This window comes from Anomaloglossus baeobatrachus, chromosome 1, assembly GCF_048569485.1.
Source record: "Anomaloglossus baeobatrachus isolate aAnoBae1 chromosome 1, aAnoBae1.hap1, whole genome shotgun sequence".
Taxonomy (NCBI): domain Eukaryota; kingdom Metazoa; phylum Chordata; class Amphibia; order Anura; family Aromobatidae; genus Anomaloglossus; species Anomaloglossus baeobatrachus.
Genome location: NC_134353.1, coordinates 557218520 through 557238475, shown reverse-complemented (window position 1 = coordinate 557238475; position 19956 = coordinate 557218520).

Below are 19956 nucleotides of genomic sequence, written 5' to 3'. Positions count from 1 at the left end.
TCCAGCTTTCTTCTCAATAAAATAAGTAAACGACACATACAACAGGACAATTTAAAGATCAAACTGCACTTTCAGGAGGCTCAATGTTACATGAGAGACATTGATTGCTTTCTCGCGCAGTTGGAGTTGTAGCATGAAAGGAATGTACACTATCATCACTCAAAATACTCTATTGTAGGCTTTTTCTTCCTCTATTGCTGACCAATGGTTAAATCCAAGAAGGCTGGAGGCATAACAAAATAAATTTAGAAACTTTCATTCCAGGTATAAAATTCTTAGAAAACAGAAATAAAAATAGCTATGTCCTAGCTAAAGTAATTTCTGAAAATAATTTCCACAACTTAGACTTGTCTGACATGTCTAAAAAGTGATTATTTCCACTTGTAGTCACCAAGAATGGAATATCTGCCGAGTCACTTCCATCAAATTAAATGGGAAGACACAAGCTAACTCAATCTAATATTTCTTTATGTTCGGATCACTTAAAGGGGTTGTCCACTACTTAGATTGACAAAGAGTCTGAGTGTTTGCCCCAATAATATAAAAACACTTACACTTACCTCCAGTTCCAGTGCCATTCTAGTGGTTTCAACACTCACTCTCCCAGGGCTCACATGACATTTTTTACATCATGAAAACCCTGCACTTAATTAAAACTAAGTCAAAGCTGTAGCCTTCTATTGATGTTTGAATCGTCTGAAGCTGGGGAGAGGGAACCAGCACTGTTAGAGAGCAGTGCTTTTTTAATGTAACAACGTACCAGTAGAGAGTCCCAGTAGAGTGAGTGCTGACACCACTGGAACGGCATCGGCATTGGATGTGAGTATAAACCTTTTTACTTTAACGGGGGCAAACACTCAGATTGAGAAGGGGTTGTCCGAGTAGTGGACAACCTTTTTAAATATATAAATGGCTCGATTACATTGATAATTTATGGGTATCTTTTATATTATTACTGTTTGACTTATCATAAACATTTATAGAGTGGTTAATCTTTAATTAACCATATTAATAATTAACACCATGAAGCTGAACTGTTTTTGCTTCTAACAAAAGATAAGGTTTTCTGCAGCTAATTTGACCAGTTATATAAGATATATTAAATGTGATGAAAATTATATTTTTATTTTATATTGAGGCAGATGTGATGACTCTACTAAGGCAGTTTTCTAGTGTAATTACATATTTTTATAAGAAACGGCTGATTTTCTGGATAATGAAATGTAGTGTTTATGACAAAGAAATCTTGTACATTACTCATGTGGCTCTTAAAGGGGTTATCCACTACCAGGACAATCCTGCCGTGGTAGCACTTTTCCAGCGTTGCTGGCGTTAACTCTCCATGGCCAATGCCCAATCATCGCTGGCTTCTCTCTCCCCACATTCAACATGAAGTGCAAGCTGCAGGGGGAGAGAAGCCGGCAGTGATTGTAGAGTCCATACGTTCACCTTTTCTACAAAGACACGGTTGTTGGATCCAACAATCTCAAACTTTGACTCATCAGACAAAAGCACAGATTTCCACTGGTCTAATGTCCATTCCTTGTGTTCTTTACCCCAAGCAAGTCTCTTCTGCTTGTTGCCTGTCCTTAGCAGTGGTTTCCTACCAGTAGCTATTTTACCATAAAGATATGCCCTTTAGCTATTGGGACTTATGTGAGATTCTACAGATCTCTGTTGTACACAATTACCTTTACATTGTCCCCATCTGATCTTTCACGGGCTATTACACCTTGTACAATTTTTTACTTACATTGCTGCCTGTCATCAGGTTATTGCCATCTGGTGGTTTGTCCTGGTATTGCTGTGGGTTGTTTCTGGCAGGCTTCTTCCATCTAGCGTGCAACTACTGTGCACCCTGTATCACCTTTTATATCAATAAAGTTTTGCATTTCACCCTGATCATTTGTGGTCCTTTCTCTTTGTATCCCCCCCTTTATACAACCTATTGGTATTTTTGGGGCTACACATTTTAGGTTTTATATTTTACCATGAAGGCCTGCTGCACAAAGTCTCCTCTTAACAGTTGTTCTAGAGATGAGTAGGTGTGTCCAAACCTTTGGTTTGTACTATATATATATATATATATATATATATATATATATATATATATACGAGTGCAGTATACATATATATATATATATATATATAATATAAAGCTGAGTGTGTGTGTGTGTGTGTGTGTGTATGTCCGCTAAAGGAATCCGCACCGTCGCATTTACAATCACGAAATTTTGCACAGACGCCCCATGTGACCCAGGGAACGTCATAGACTATGTTTTGACAGCAAAAAATATTAACCCCATGCTTTAGGTGGTGGGAGCTATAGGTTATTAATATCAACTGTCTGTGGTTGCAATAGGAACAAAATAAACTGTTAGTTGAAGCTTATGCGTGGGGAAATATGAAGTCGGTGGAGAGATGGATAGAGCGACAGAAAAAGACAGACAAACAGAGACACAGACAGAGACAGATGGGGAAAAAGACAGCCCTGGAAAGAGACAGCCGGGCAAAGAGACAGCTGGGCAAAGAGACAGCCGGGGAAAGAGACAGCCGGGGAAAGAGACAGACCTGGAAAGAGACAGACCTGGAAAGAGACAGCCCTGGAAAGAGACAGACGGAGAAAGAGACAGACCTTGAAAGAGACAGACCTGGAAAGAGACAGACGGGGAAAGAGACAGCGCTGGAAAGACACAGCCCTGGAAAGAGACAGACCTGGAAAGACACAGACGGGGAAAGAGACAGCCGGAGAAAGAGACAGACATGGAAACAGATAGACGGAGAAAGATACAGCCCTGGAAAGAGACAGCCCTGGAAAGAGACAGACAGAGAAAGAGACAGATGGAAAAAGAGACAGACGGAAAAAGAGACAGACCTGGAAAGAGACAGACCAGGAAAGAGACAGACGGGGAAAGAGACAGCCCTCGAAAGAGACAGCCCTGGAAAGATGCAGCCCTGGAAAGAGACAGCCCTGGAAAGGGACATCCAAGGAAAGAGACAGCCGGGGAAAGAGACAGCCGGGGAAAGAGACAGCCGGGGAAACTGTGTGTGTGTGTGTGTGTATATTTATATATATATATATATATATATATATATATATATATATATATATAACCCATCCTGTAAGCAAAAACATCAAATATAACTTCCAAAACAACTTTCCCCAGTGTATTCACTGACACGCATTTCCTTTACATTTATCATGCTTACAGCTAAAATACATGAAATTATTTTTTCATAGAAAAATATTCTTGTAAATTATGCTTATGAATAAATTGCAATTTTTTAAAAGATAATATTTATCTTTTTTTAAAAAAAGACAAATGAAGTAAACATCACTAACTTAAAAGTAACCACATACTGTATAAGAGATTAAAGATGGGGACTGGATGATTTCTGTACGAGGAGCTTTCAAATTCCCACAGGCAGATTATGTTATGGGAGAAGGGGTAGAATAGGATGTCCTGCTTAACCAGGTCAAAATTTAGCCATTCAACTCTATGTTTATCCTCACAGCCAAATTTTCTGGGGTTTTTTTGTTTTTTTGTTCATGCAGTTTAAGGAGCTGCAAAATATTTTCCCACACTTACACGTGACCAAAATTGTTGGTATCTCTCGTTTAATGAAAGAAAAACCCACAATGGTCACAGAAATAACTTGAATCTGACAAAAGTAATAAAGAAAAAAATTATGAAAATGAACAAATGAAAGTCAGATATTGCTTTTCAACCATACTTCCACAGATTTTTTTTTAAAAATAAAACAATTTTGACCACGTGTTTATATTCAAAACATTTTTCATTTTTATGTCATTGTTATATTTTTTTTTGGAAGGGGAAGCAACAAAGAAAAAGAGTGTGCCATGAAGAAATTCAGGTTAAAAAGTATAAATCCTGAATTTACATTTAAAATTTTGAAGAATAAAAATCCAACATAGTAATGACAGATATACAACCCCCTGCAGATTTAGCAGGTTTACACATTCGGAATTAACTTGGCATTGTGACATTTGGACTGTAGATCAGCCTGGAAGTGTGAAATGCACTGCAGCAAAAAAGAATGTTATTTCTTTTTTATTTTATTTTTTTAAATTGAGAAAAGTTTATTCAGAGGGTCATTTATTATTCAACCCCTCAAACCACCAGAATTCTGTTTGGTTCCCCTAAAGTATTAAGAAGTATTTCAGGCACAAAGAACAATGAGCTTCACATGTTTGGATTAATTATCCCTTTTTTCCAGCCTTTTCTGACTAATTAAGACCCTCCCCAAACTTGTGAACAGCACTCATACATGGTCAAGATGGGAAAGACAAAGGAGCATTCCAAGGCCATCAGAGACAAGATCGTGGAGGGTCACAAGGCTGGCAAGGGGTGCAAAACCCTTTCCAAGGTGTTGGGCCTACCTGTCTCCACTGTTGGGAGCATCATCCGGAAGTGGAAGGCTTATGGAACTACTGTTAGCCTTCCACGGCCTGGACAGCCTTTGAAAGTTTCCTCCCGTGCCGAGGCCAGGCTTGTCCAAAGAGTCAAGGCTAACCCAAGGACAACAAGGAAGGAGCTCCGGGAAGATCTCATGGCAGTGGGGACATTGGTTTCAGTCAATACCATAAGTAACATACTCCACCGCAATGGTCTCCGTTCCAGACGAGCCCGTAAGGTACCTTTACTTTCAAAGCGTCATGTCAAGGCTCGTCTACAGTTTGCTCATGATCACTTGGAGGACTCTGAGACAGACTGGTTCAAGGTTCTCTGGTCTGATGAGACCAAGATCCAGATCTTTGGTGCCAACCACACACGTGACGTTTGGAGACTGGATGGCACTGCATATGACCCCAAGAATACCATCCCTACAGTCAAGCATGGTGGTGGCAGCATCATGCTGTGGGGCTGTTTCTCAGCCAAGGGGCCTGGCCATCTGGTCCGCATCCATGGGAAGATGGATAGCACGGCCTACCTGGAGATTTTGGCCAAGAACCTCCGCTCCTCCATCAAGGATCTTAAGATGGGTCGTCATTTCATCTTCCAACAAGACAACGACCCAAAGCACACAGCCAAGAAAACCAAGGCCTGGTTCAAGAGGGAAAAAAATCAAGGTGTTGCAGTGGTCTAGTCAGTCTCTTGACCTTAACCCAATTGAAAACTTGTGGAAGGAGCTCAAGATTAAAGTCCACATGAGACACCCAAAGAACCTAGATAACTTGGAGAAGATCTGCATGGAGGAGTGGGCCAAGATAACTCCAGAGACCTGTGCCGGCCTGATCAGGTCTTATAAAAGACGATTATTAGCTGTAATTGCAAACAAGGGTTATTCCACAAAATATTAAACCTAGGGGTTGAATAATAATTGACCCACACTTTTATGTTGAAAATTTATTAAAATTTAACTGAGCAACATAACTTGTTGGTTTGTAAGATTTATGCATCTGTTAATAAATCCTGCTCTTGTTTGAAGTTTGCAGGCTCTAACTTATTTGCATCTTATCAAACCTGCTAAATCTGCAGGGGGTTGAATACTACTTGTAGGCACTGTATATAAAAGATGGATGAGCACCCAAAAAAAAATAATTAATTATCCTGCAGATGTTAAAAAATAGTTATTGAGGCAAAGAATGTGAGATGTCTAGCCAGGTAAAAAGAAATAGTAATAGTAAGAAGCAGGAGTCAAAATGGTAGGCATGTATCTAGATACATAACACAAATGTGCTTAAACGATCAAAGTTGAAATATAAATGAGATGTAACAAGGTTAAGTTTCTAACACGATTTAGACATTCTGAAAGTGCAAATACAAATAAAGTGCAGAAGTCCAAATAATGATCAAGGCAAGTAATATACTAAGTCCATAGATGGTTGTCTATCTACTAATCGACGTGCGTTTCACTGATGCTTCATCAGGGGTGGTTGCTGTAATGAGGTATACAGTATATATGATAAGGAAACAGTCACAGAAGGATACATATTAATCCCACATGTGGAATAATTGCTTGTAAAAGAGGACAAATCGCAGAGGAGGACAACGCTGGTAGAGGAGCAATAAAAACAGAAATTATAAGCCGATCACATGACCAGATGAAAATATATTTTTATTTTATTTTTCTATTTATTAATTTTTGATCACTGTTTATTACTTTTTATAACAAGTTGAATGATTATAAATAAAAAGCAATTCATGTTTATATGCAATTTTATTGTTAATTTTACTTTGATAGACTTGTATTAGATGCGGAAAATACGCAGGTAAAAACACAAGCGTTTTTAATGTGTTTTCAGAGAAACATATCTAGACCACATGTCAACCGAACATAAGGATATTAAAAAAGTTTTGTCAAAGCCAAATACCAGGAAGTATCAAAAAGAAAGCAGCTTTATTTTACACATGAAACACCAAGCACAGACAAAAACCACAGCATCAAAAATACGTTAAAAGAAAAATGCACCCAAAAATGCAATGAAATAACGCAAGTAACATAATTTAAATAATAGCTGAAGGTGCATAAATTCTGCAAAATCACAAATGCACCAAAAGTTCATTGTGGGAACATTTCCTAAGATATGATGATCAAGTGTAGCAAGCCCTGTAAATAAGTCTGTGATACCATATATGCAGGACACTTAGAAAAAAATGGAAATAGAAATAAGAATGTGAGAATAAAAAGAATAATAATATTTGAAATCTAGCAATCACATGTAACTAAATTAGATACTGTATACTGTAAATTCAATGTTATAAGAAGGATAAAGTATCCATATGATAGTTACATGATTAAAGAAAGTGTCTTTTAAAAATTGGGAGTAGTTTTGGGAGTGTATTTAAGTCCATCTTGAACCCGTAAAGGTCCAATTAGCTCATCCTTATTAATACCCATCCCATAGCAGTACCCCACCTCCATCTTGCAGGCATATGAGTCAAAGTTGTGGTCTGTTACTCATCCAGCCGTGGTCCCTTGAGCTGGTCTATCAAGAGACACTCATCTCATCAGACATAAAACCTTTTAAAAATACCGTATTTTTCGGACTATAAGATGCACTTTTTTTCCCTTAAATGATGGGGAAAGTGGGGGGTGCACCTTATAGTCTGAATGTAGGGCATGGCTGCGGGGAATGAGGGTGGTGCATTAGAGCAGGTCATCGGCGGCATGCGCAGGCTGTAGCAGCACCTGCCGTGACCACGTGGACCCGCTCATTTCATATGCATGCATCCTCTTGCCCTACATCTCTCAGCGCTGAAACCGGCACTGACAGGTCAGTGGGATGATATGTGGGGGAGCTGGCCTGTGTGATCACCCCTGGCAACTACAGCCTGGAGTGATCATGTGCGACTATATTCACTGCTCCCCACACATCATCATCAGCGCGGGGGGCAGTGAATAAGTAGGGTATACTCACCGGTAACTGTCCCCTGCAGCATCGCGATGTCCTCCTGTCTGCCTGCCCACTCATGTGTGTGGAGAGTGATAACGCCATCCCTGTGTTCACCACTCTCCAAACACATCATCGGGCAGGCAGGAGGACATTGTGATGCTGCAGGGATCGGTGACTGGCTCCACACAGGTCAGCGGCGCTGCTGCTAGCACAGACAGGAAGATGAGCGATGCTGCTGGAGGGAGGAAAGATGAGTATAAATGGTTTTTTTTTGTGTGCCACAGGATACAGGCAATATTCCTGGATGGGGGTATATAGCAGGGTGGGGGTATATAGCAGGATGGGGGTATATAACAGGATGGGGGCATATAGCAGGATGGGGGCATATAGCAGGATGGGATTATATAGCAGGATGGGGGTATATAGCAGGATGGGGGTATTTATCAGGATGGGGGTATATAGCAGGATGGGAGTATATAGCAGGATGGGGGTATTTATCAGGATGGGGGTATAAAGCAGGATGGGGGTATAAAGCAGAATGGGGGCTACACCAGGATAAGGGACATATATACAAGGATGGGGATCATATACAAGGCAGGAGGATTATTACCAGGATTGGGTACCTTTGTAAAGAATTTGTGGACATTACCCCCATAACAATGTCAGCAGCAGATCCTCGCTCCATAACAGTGTGTCATGACCACATTTTTTGCTTAAAATTTTATTTTCCTATTTTCCTCCTCTAAAACTGGTGTGCGTCTTATGGTCTGATGCATCTTATAGTCCGAAAAATACGGTATGTCTTCAGATTTTCTTGGGCACAGTCTTGATATTTCAACACAAGACCATCAGTTTCAACATGTTTCAACACAAGACCATCAGTATTATAAACTGATGGTCAATGTAAAAAGTGCACATACCCTTTTTGACTCCTAAATAAATAAATAAAGCTTCCCAGAATTGGCACATCACATTAGATGTGCCAACCCTGGTTCTTTACCCAGCTCATACTGATTGCCCTGGCGCAATGGTAATCAGGGTAATATAAGGGGATAATGACATCTGTGATTTATTGGCAAATGACAGCTGCCATCAAGACCTAGATTAGTAATGGGAAGCATTTTGGGAGACAACCCCATTACTAATCCTGTAAGTGAAAAGAAATAAAACACAATCACTGAAAAAATTCCTTTATTTGAAATAAAATATGCACACCCTATTTCACCTCTTTATTAACCCCCAAAACACCCTTATAGATCTGATGTAATCAAAACGAAGTTTAACAACGAAGATCAGCTCTGCTTCAACTCGAGCATGTAGAGAGGGAAAACATGTCTGCTCTCTGCAAGCTCCAGGAAACATTAACAGGAGCAGGGGGACCGGCTGTGAGCAGGTGATGTCACTCAGTTTAGCGGAGGACACACCCGGGCTCCCCGCTGCTCTCAGTGAAAGTGCTGTCAGACTGTTGGATTGTGGGTCATGACCTGCAATCCGGCGGCATCGTCTTTCACTTTCACTGAGAGCAGCGGGGGACTCCGGGTGAGATATTCACTGAACTCAGTGGTGTCACCAGCCAAAAGGGGAACTGGCTCTGAGCAAAAATATTTAGGTCCAAAGAATTGTTTTTCAAATATAGACCAGTGTTATTCTTATTGTTTACTATATATTTTTTTTTATAATAAGATACCTTATTTTGGTATGTTCTGCTAATTAACATGTGGATTCCTTGAAACAGGGAATTTCTGTCTAGAATAGCACCAGTAGCTATAGTGAAAATTGCAAGATTACTAATGTTTTTCTATAGATCATCCAAATTGGTAATTATTTCTATTTTATTTTTCCTATCATTTTAAATTAAATACCTTTAACATAAAAAATATTATTTAAATAGTAGGTAATTTGTAATGACACTACTCCTTTAATGGTTAATAACAAACTTACTATACTTTATTTTGAATATGTTGAGGGTGCAGATTTTAAAATGGGTTACATTATAAAAGGTGTTTAAGGAACAGCCCTCTCAAGGCACTTATCAAATAAATTGACTGTTAATAGAAAAAAGTTTCTGAAATTTCCTTGACATTTTATTTTAAAAAAATGTTCTTAAACTTATAGGCTTCAAACCTCTTAAAGTTGGATAGAAAAAACCCTGCCATTATAAAGTAGATATATGACATTTCGGTGGTATTATTATCTTTCTTAAGAGCAAAAGAAAAAATAATTTTAAAAATTGCACATTTCACAATTTTCTGTAAATTTTGAATTTTTTTAAACACAAAACACTTTGACCAATTCTAGTTTTAACACAATGTGTTATAAAAATGTATTGCAAAAAATCAGGCAGTAGATCAGCTCTGACTGATTATAAACATAAAAAAATGCCTGATATTCAGATACGCGTATCTGGTCTATAAATCGGACCAGATAAGAGTATTCTGCAGTTTTTTCCATGTGAAAAATACTGTAGTTGGAGTTCACAGACCACACTGGGTATTATTGGAATAGTTAAACTCATAGACAGCACACTAACCAAAGTTATTGCCATATGACCTGAGCGTGAGCTAAATGTGATTTGTCTTTCTCATGATCAACAGAGGTTTGTTAGTATAAAAAATTTGAATGCAATAAATTTAGGTCTTTTTTACTCACTGTATAGCTGTGATCAGGGCCGCCATCAGGGTATTACAACCATGACTGGTGTACCGGGCCCAGTAAAGAAGAGGGGTCTGGGGTAATTACTTAGCTTTATTAAGCTCTGGCCTGGGCCTCCTCTTCACAGAGCCCCAGTCACTGCCGCAGCAGAGAGGCTTAGCGGTGTCATTTCAGCCACTCTACACAAGGCTAAATTGCATGCAAAGCCCTACTGGGGCATCGCATGCAAATTAGCCATGTGGCTAGAAGTAAGGCAGGAGAACAGAGCAGGGAGGTGGCACATCATCCAGTGGCCCACAGTGATATGGTCAACACCTGTGACCTCTTCACAGTGCTGCGGGCAACGCGGAGATGGCGAGGACACAGCATCCGACGGGAATGGTAGACGCCCTTTGAGCTGAAAATCATGGTGGTGGGGAGGCCCATCCAACCGAAAGGCATCACAGCTCAGAGAGGACGCAGCACGACGTGGGAGTCGGGGAGGGTGAGTAAAATGTTGTTTTTTTTCTCTTTGCAGCAGACAAACATACAAGGAAAAGCTTTGGATGGGGATATATACAAAAAGGAGGCCATATATACCAGGAAGGGGACAAAACCAGGATGGGGACATTATACCAGAACATGCCCAGAAGCATGATTGTTTATTTATATATATATATGAGAAGGTGTGTTCAACTTTTGATCTTTACTGTGTATATATATACTGTATATATATATATATATATATATATATATATATATACAGTATATATATACAGTTAGGTCCAGAAATATTTGGACAGTGACACAATTTTCGCGAGTTGGGCTCTGCATGCCACCACATTGGATTTGAAATTAAACCTCTACAACAGAATTCAAGTGCAGATTGTAACATTTAATTTGAAGGTTTGAACAAAAATATCTGATACAAATTGTAGGAATTGTACACATTTCTTTACAAACACTCCACATTTTAGGAGGTCAAAAGTAATTGGACAAATAAACCAAACCCAAAAAAAAAAATTTTATTTTCAATATTTTGTTGCGAATCCTTTGGAGGCAATCACTGCCTTAAGTCTGGAACCCATGGACATCACCAAACGCTGGGTTTCCTCCTTCTTAATGCTTTGCCAGGCCTTTACAGCCGCAGCCTTCAGGTCTTGCTTGTTTGTGGGTCTTTCCGTCTTAAGTCTGGATTTGAGCAAGTGAAATGCATGCTCAATTGGGTTAAGATCTGGTGATTGACTTGGCCATTGCAGAATGTTCCACTTTTTTGCACTCATGAACTCCTGGGTAGCTTTGGCTGTATGCTTGGGGTCATTGTCCATCTGTACTATGAAGCGCCGTCCGATCAACTTTGCGGCATTTGGCTGAATCTGGGCTGAAAGTATATCCCGGTACACTTCAGAATTCATCCGGCTACTCTTGTCTGCTGTTATGTCATCAATAAACACAAGTGACCCAGTGCCATTGAAAGCCATGCATGCCCATGCCATCACGTTGCCTCCACCATGTTTTACAGAGGATGTGGTGTGCCTTGGATCATGTGCCGTTCCCTTTCTTCTCTAAACTTTTTTCTTCCCATCATTCTGGTACAGGTTGATCTTGGTCTCATCTGTCCATAGAATACTTTTCCAGAACTGAGCTAGCTTCATGAGGTGTTTTTCAGCAAATTTAACTCTGGCCTGTCTATTTTTGGAATTGATGAATGGTTTGCATCTAGATGTGAACCCTTTGTATTTACTTTCATGGAGTCTTCTCTTTACTGTTGACTTAGAGACAGATACACCTACTTCACTGAGAGTGTTCTGGACTTCAGTTGATGTTGTGAACAGGTTCTTCTTCACCAAAGAAAGTATGCGGCGATCATCCACCACTGTTGTCATCCGTGGACGCCCAGGCCTTTTTGAGTTCCAAAGCTCACCAGTCAATTCCTTTTTTCTCAGAATGTACCCGACTGTTGATTTTGCTACTCCAAGCATGTCTGCTATCTCTCTGATGGATTTTTTCTTTTTTTCAGCCTCAGGATGTTCTGCTTCACCTCAATTGAGAGTTCCTTAGACCGCATGTTGTCTGGTCACAGCAACAGCTTCCAAATGCAAAACCACACACCTGTAATCAACCCCAGACCTTTTAACTACTTCATTGATTACAGGTTAACGAGGGAGACGCCTTCAGAGTTAATTGCAGCCCTTAGAGTCCTTTGTCCAATTACTTTTGGTCCCTTGAAAAAGAGGAGGCTATGCATTACAGAGCTATGATTCCTAAACCCTTTCTCCGATTTGGATGTGAAAACTCTCATATTGCAGCTGGGAGTGTGCACTTTCAGCCCCTATTATATATATAATTGTATTTCTGAACATGTTTTTGTAAACAGCTAAAATAACAAAACTTGTGTCACTGTCCAAATATTTCTGGACCTAACTGTATATACACAGTAAAGATCAAAAGTTGGACACACCTTCTCATGCAAAGAGTTTTCTTTATTTCCATGACTCGGAAAATTGTAGATTCAGATTGAAGGCATCAAAACTATAAATTAACACATGTGGAATGAAGTACTTAAAAAATTGTGAAACAACTAAAAATATGTCTTATATGCTAGGTTCTTCAAAGTAGCCACCTTTTGCTTTGGTTACTGCTTTGCACACTCTTGGCATTCTCTTGATGAGCTTCAAGAGGTTGTCACTGGAAATGGTTTTCACTTCACAGGTGTGCCCTGTCAGGTTTAATAAGTGGGATTTCTTGCCTTATAAATGGGGTTGCGACCATCAGTTGTGTTGTGCAGAAGTCTTCACTGAGAGTGTTCTGGACTTCAGTTGATGTTGTGAACAGGTTCTTCTTCACCAAAGAAAGTATGCGGCGATCATCCACCACTGTTGTCATCCGTGGACGCCCAGGCCTTTTTGAGTTCCAAAGCTCACCAGTCAATTCCTTTTTTCTCAGAATGTACCCGACTGTTGATTTTGCTACTCCAAGCATGTCTGCTATCTCTCTGATGGATTTTTTCTTTTTTTCAGCCTCAGGATGTTCTGCTTCACCTCAATTGAGAGTTCCTTAGACCGCATGTTGTCTGGTCACAGCAACAGCTTCCAAATGCAAAACCACACACCTGTAATCAACCCCAGACCTTTTAACTACTTCATTGATTACAGGTTAACGAGGGAGACGCCTTCAGAGTTAATTGCAGCCCTTAGAGTCCTTTGTCCAATTACTTTTGGTCCCTTGAAAAAGAGGAGGCTATGCATTACAGAGCTATGATTCCTAAACCCTTTCTCCGATTTGGATGTGAAAACTCTCATATTGCAGCTGGGAGTGTGCACTTTCAGCCCCTATTATATATATAATTGTATTTCTGAACATGTTTTTGTAAACAGCTAAAATAACAAAACTTGTGTCACTGTCCAAATATTTCTGGACCTAACTGTATATACACAGTAAAGATCAAAAGTTGGACACACCTTCTCATGCAAAGAGTTTTCTTTATTTCCATGACTCGGAAAATTGTAGATTCAGATTGAAGGCATCAAAACTATAAATTAACACATGTGGAATGAAGTACTTAAAAAATTGTGAAACAACTAAAAATATGTCTTATATGCTAGGTTCTTCAAAGTAGCCACCTTTTGCTTTGGTTACTGCTTTGCACACTCTTGGCATTCTCTTGATGAGCTTCAAGAGGTTGTCACTGGAAATGGTTTTCACTTCACAGGTGTGCCCTGTCAGGTTTAATAAGTGGGATTTCTTGCCTTATAAATGGGGTTGCGACCATCAGTTGTGTTGTGCAGAAGTCTTCACTGAGAGTGTTCTGGACTTCAGTTGATGTTGTGAACAGGTTCTTCTTCACCAAAGAAAGTATGCGGCGATCATCCACCACTGTTGTCATCCGTGGACGCCCAGGCCTTTTTGAGTTCCAAAGCTCACCAGTCAATTCCTTTTTTCTCAGAATGTACCCGACTGTTGATTTTGCTACTCCAAGCATGTCTGCTATCTCTCTGATGGATTTTTTCTTTTTTTCAGCCTCAGGATGTTCTGCTTCACCTCAATTGAGAGTTCCTTAGACCGCATGTTGTCTGGTCACAGCAACAGCTTCCAAATGCAAAACCACACACCTGTAATCAACCCCAGACCTTTTAACTACTTCATTGATTACAGGTTAACGAGGGAGACGAGGGAGTCTGGTGGATACACAGCTGATAGTCCTACTGAATAGACTGTTAGAATTTGTATTATGGCAAGAAACAAGCATCTAAGTAAAGAAAAACGAGTGGCCATAATTACTTAAAGAAATGAAGGTCAGTCAGTCCGAAAAATTAGGAAAATGTTGAAAGTGTCTCCAAGTTGAGTGGCAAAAACCAACAAATGCTACAAAGAAACTGGCTCATATGAGGACCGCCCCAGGAAAGGAAGACCAAGAGTCACCTCTGCTGCGGAGGTTAAGTTCATCTGAGTCACCAGCCTCAGAAATCGCAGGTTAACAGCAGCTCAGATTAGAGACCAGGTCAATGCCACACAGAGATCTAGCAGCAGACACATCTCTAGAACAACTGTTAACACTAGAGGAGACTTTGTGCAGCAGGCCTTCATGGTAAAATAGCTGCTGGGAAACCACTGCTAAGGACAGGCAACAAGCAGAGGAGACTTGTTTGGGCTAAAGAACACAATGAATGGACGTTAGACCAGTGGAAATCTGTGCTTTCGTCTGATGAGTCCACATTTGAGATCTTTAGATATGTGCCGCCCCCGTGTCAGCAGCTGGGCGCTGCTCAGATCCGGATCTGTGGTGGCTCAAGGGGTCCTCCGGACCCGGGGTTCGTGTGGCCACTCAAAATAGAAAGGGGGGTATTTACAGGAGGTTTTGTGTCTAGAGTTAGTGACGCCACCCACGGTGTGTGGTGAGGTGGAATACCACCACTGCCGTTGGGAGTGCCCGGTGGCGATGGGATGGCAGCTAGGTGTTTAACCCCTCCGTGGGTAGGGGAATTCCCCGGGGCTCAGTGATGGCAATAAGGAGATGCCGTTGGGGAGGAAAGGGTTACTGCATAGTCACTCAGTCCAACAACGCTGACACCGACAACTTGTAAACCGAAATTCTGAGCACTTCTGCAGCAGGGAACGAGCACGCCTTGATCCTGTGCCCGATGGTGTTGCTTGTTAGCCTGTGACCTTTCCCTTTGCATATTCTTTACTGGTTGGACCCTGTAGTGTAGAACTAATTTGGTCCCGCTCAATCGTATGGCTAACGGAGTGAGCTGCTCTCAGGGTTCACGCTTGGGATTTTCTGGACTGTGTATTGTGAAAGTCCTATCCCCCTCATTGCACTAGTACTCCGATTTTTGAGCAGGTGGAGAACGGATCTTGAAGACTCCGTCCTTGACGGGTGAATTACCAGGACTCGTGAAGCTACTTCCCAGCCTAGGGTCCACGTACCCCGTCATGCCCTGGCCCCTGCCCGAAGATGGCACAAGGCCGCCGCTGCCCTCCTCAGAAGTTTCGTGCCCCTTGTCACGATCCCCTGTGACCGGGGTTCCAGCTCCTACCAGGCCCAGACCAACATCTGCCACCTAGTATTAACAAGGAGCCCAGCTCCTGACATCCTCAAACTGGTTTGTGACCTCTCATCATGAGAGTCACCACACAATTGACTGCTCCTAACACTCCCGACCCTCCCTAACCACCCCCCAAGTGGGCGGCCCTATTCCTTTCAGGCGAACCATTGGTGTGTCTGGTGGGTGTGGTGCAGAGTGTTCCTAGGATTTTGATTAGCTTGTTCTTAGCAACACCAAAAGTCAGGGACCCATAACCAAGGAGGATATGGATACTGTGCAGAAGTACAGATTGCACAATACCCTGTGACGACCTGATAGGCTAGGGAGTCACAGATCCAAGCACCATGTCTTTGTGTAACACAGAAAAGGTGAACAGATGAACTCTACATGCCTGGTTCCCACCGGGAAGCATGGAGGAGGAGGTGTGATGGTGTGGGGGTGCTTTGCTGGTTCCATCCGGTTTGCGTTTAGTTGGACCATCATTTACTTTTCAACAGGACAATGACCCCAAACACACCTCCAGACTGTGTAAGGGCTATTTGACTAGGAAGGAGAGTGATGGGGTGCTATGCCAGATGTCCTGGCCTCCACAGTCACCAGACCTGAACCCAATTGAGATTGTTTGGGGTGAGCTGGACCGCAGAGTGAAGGCAAAAGGGCCAACAAGTGTAAGAATCTCTGGGAATTCCTTCAAGACTGTTGGAAGACCATTTCCGGTGACTACCTCTTGAAGCTCATCAAGAGAATGCCAAGAGTGTGCAAAGCAGTAATCAAAGCCAAAGCTGGCTACTTTGAAGAACCTAGAATATAAGACATATTTTCAGTTGTTTCACACTTTTTTGTTAAGTATTTCATACCACATGTGTAAATTCATAGTTTTGATGCCTTCAATGTGAACATACAATTTTCAGAGTCATGAAATTAAAGAAAACTCTTTGAATGAGAAAGTGTGTCCAAATTTTTGGTCTGTACTGTACACACACACACACACACACATACACACACCTCATAAGGGGCCCTAGAAAGCGACATATATACAAGAAGTAGGACATATATACAAGGAAGGGGACAAAAGCTGGAATGGGGACATATATTCCAGAATGTGCCCATGAGGGGGATATATATAGACTAGGAGGGGCCCAGGAAGGGGACAAAAACCAGGAAGGGGACATTATACCAAAATATACTCAGAAAGGGGATATATACACCAGTATGGACCCTGGAAGGGAACATATATACAAAATGGAGGACTTATATACCAGAAAGGGGACAAAAACCAGGATTGGGACATATATACCAAAATGTGTACATAAGGGGAATATACATAGCAGGATGGGATATATATATATACCAGGATGCGGGCAAATAAACCATTACATGGATATATATATACCAGGAAGGTTCCAGGATCAGGACATATATACCAGGAGGACGACATATATGCTAAGAAGGGGACAATAAACTAGGATGGGGACATACATACCAGGAAGTACCCAGGATGGGGATATACATACCAAGAAAGGCCAAGGATGGGGACATATATACCAGGAGTAGGACATATATACCAGGAGGATATTATACAGAGGGGCAATGTGTGTGTGGGGATATTATACACAGGGGCAGTGTGTGTATATTTATTATACAAAAAAGCAGTGTGTGTGTGGGAGGATATTGTACAAGGGGCAGTATGGGAGAGATATATGGAGAGGAGCGGTGGTATTATTAATTTTCTGAGGGAAATACTTTATTTTCTGAAACAACTTCAAGGGTGCTAACACTTTTTTCCATAACTATATATGTGTGTACATACATATATACAAGCACACACACTATTTTCCAAGCATGGCGGTGAGTGTGGAAGGTTTGAGCTGTGGTAAAGCCAGGGCAGAGTCTCGTGAGGGCCCCATAATGTTGCTGCTGGAGTATTCAAAACCAACTTGTACACAATCTTAAGAAGGGTTTTCTCTAAGACAGCAATGATGTGCACTATGTGCTTTGTCATTCTACATTTCCCACCCCGGGAACGTTAAGTCGTCACTACAAAAACATTAGCAGCAGTAGTTTAAGTGACCGCAGTAATTTCTGTAACTTGTGGACTACATTTTTTTGACCATCCCATGGACAAGCAGAACAGAATGCAAGTCTGATATATAGTGAACGACTGCAGAAGATAGTTCTGGAGAAGCTAGAGCTCAAAATTGATGCTTTCAGGGGGAGTTGAACCCTTTTGCATTTTGGTCTTCAAAAGTGGAAGAGTGGCCAAAGCTTGCCAGATATGCCTTGATAATTTTGTCATGCCGAGCAGCTAGCGTTTTCTCAGAATGTGACTTTAGCGCTGCTGGTGGTGTCCTGATGGATAAGCGTATTCTGCTCCTAACTTTCATCAAGATGAACTCATGGATCGCCAAAGACTTTTCCACCCCAGTTGCAGACTATGCAGACTAGGCGATGGCATAGTTTTTAATTTGTTGCATTGATTGTCAGATTGCAGTCTGACACCTTTGTCATGGCTGCTGTTGCTTCTGTGACTGATGTTACTGTTATTATTATTATTATTTATTATTATTATAGCGTCATCAACTCCATGGCGCTTTATATGTGAAAGGGGTATACATAATAGGGACAAGTACAATAATCATAAACAATACAAGGCACAGACTGGTACAGGAGGATAGAGGTCCCTGCCCGTGAGGGCTCACAGTCTACAAGGGATAGGTGAGTATACAGTAGGTGAGGGTAAAGCTGGTTGTGCGGCACTAAAGCAGACTGAAGGTTACGGCAGGTCGTAGGCTTGTGCATTGGTGGCGCAACAATCAAACAGTGCTTCCACCACTGTGACTTTTACAATTTGGCATTTTATATGTATGAAACACCTAATATTCCTCCTACTGATCCTCCTTTTGCTTCATTTTCAGTCACAATGATCAGCCCTGTCTCATGCATGGCCCATACTTGACTGCTGTGCAAAGACACTATGGGTATTGTGGTGCAATTGATGCCACTGTCCTGCTGCCTGCCTCTAATTATTGGAAATCTGGAGACTCCAAGATGGGTCTTCAAGTATTTTTTTGAGCAACAGGTCTTCACCTGTCACTCATCCACCTATCAACCTCTTGATTTGAGAGCTGTAAATGCTGGGCCAGACCCTGTGTGGTGCATGGCCCATATGTGACTACAGTGCTAACACACTATGGGTATTGTGGATCAATTGATGCCATTGTCCTGCTATTTTCTTCTACTTTTTGGAAATGTGTAGACTCCAAGATGGGTCTCCAAATTGTATCTTGTCTGTAGTAGCAGGGTTCTTACAGCAAGAGGCCTACACCTGTCAGTCATCCACCTCTTGATTTGAAAGCTGTAAATGCTGAGCTAGACCCTGTGTCATGTATGGCTCATGCTTGACTGCAGCGTTAAGATACTATGGGTACTCTGGGGAAATTGATGCCTCTGTTCTGTTGTCTGCCCATAATTTTTGGAAATCTGTAGACTTTAAGATGGGTTTCCATGTTTTATTTTGTCTGTCCTGGCAGGGTTCCCAGAGCAACAGGCCTACACTGAACATAAACCAAACCAAGCTTTGTAGGGTTTGCTCATCTCTAGAAAGAGGGTGTGTTTGTCTTTTTACTTACAAGGTTGGTAATTATTGGGGGTCTTATAAACACATCTTTATTACCAACCCAGGGCTTGATGGCAGCTATGAATTTTGACAAATCACAGCTGAAATCAATCCCATATATTGCCACAATTGCCACCACACCAGTGCCATCTGAATGAGCTGGGTAAAGCACCACAATTGACACATTTAATGGATGCGCCAATTGTGGGGCAGCTGATCTTTTTAACCTGGGGAGGGCCCAATAACCATGGAACTTTTCAGCCTAAGAATACTAGTCTGCTTTATCTGCGCTAGTGTACCTCCCCTGAAGCCATCAGGAGCTACAAGGTACTGCATCCTGTCAAAGATGTAGGGCCTACCCCCAGGGACCTAGCAGACCAGTGCCGGTAACAACAAAACATTCATTCAAATCCCTGTTTTTTCCTTCCCGAAGACGGGTGACAGACTACGGTTGGACCCATTGGATGGCCACCTAGGGGTGGAGCTGATCCAGTCCACTAGATGACAACCAGGGAGGAGGGGTCAGACAGTCAGTAAGTGGAAGTGAGAGCAGATGGACGTGGCTGCACTGACGGGAGAGTGTAACGGTGACCTGAGGGCCCAGGCATGTGGTTGCCGGTGGACTGCTGTGAAGTACTCCCAGAATCATAACACCAACGGGGTACAGAATCCTAGGTCAGGCAAATGCTCCAGGCAGACATGATAAAATCAGCACAGGGAGGGGACCATCCAAGACCTTACTGACCGTAAAGTTCGGGACACAGTAGCAATGGGAGAACCGGGGAACAGGACCAAAGTAA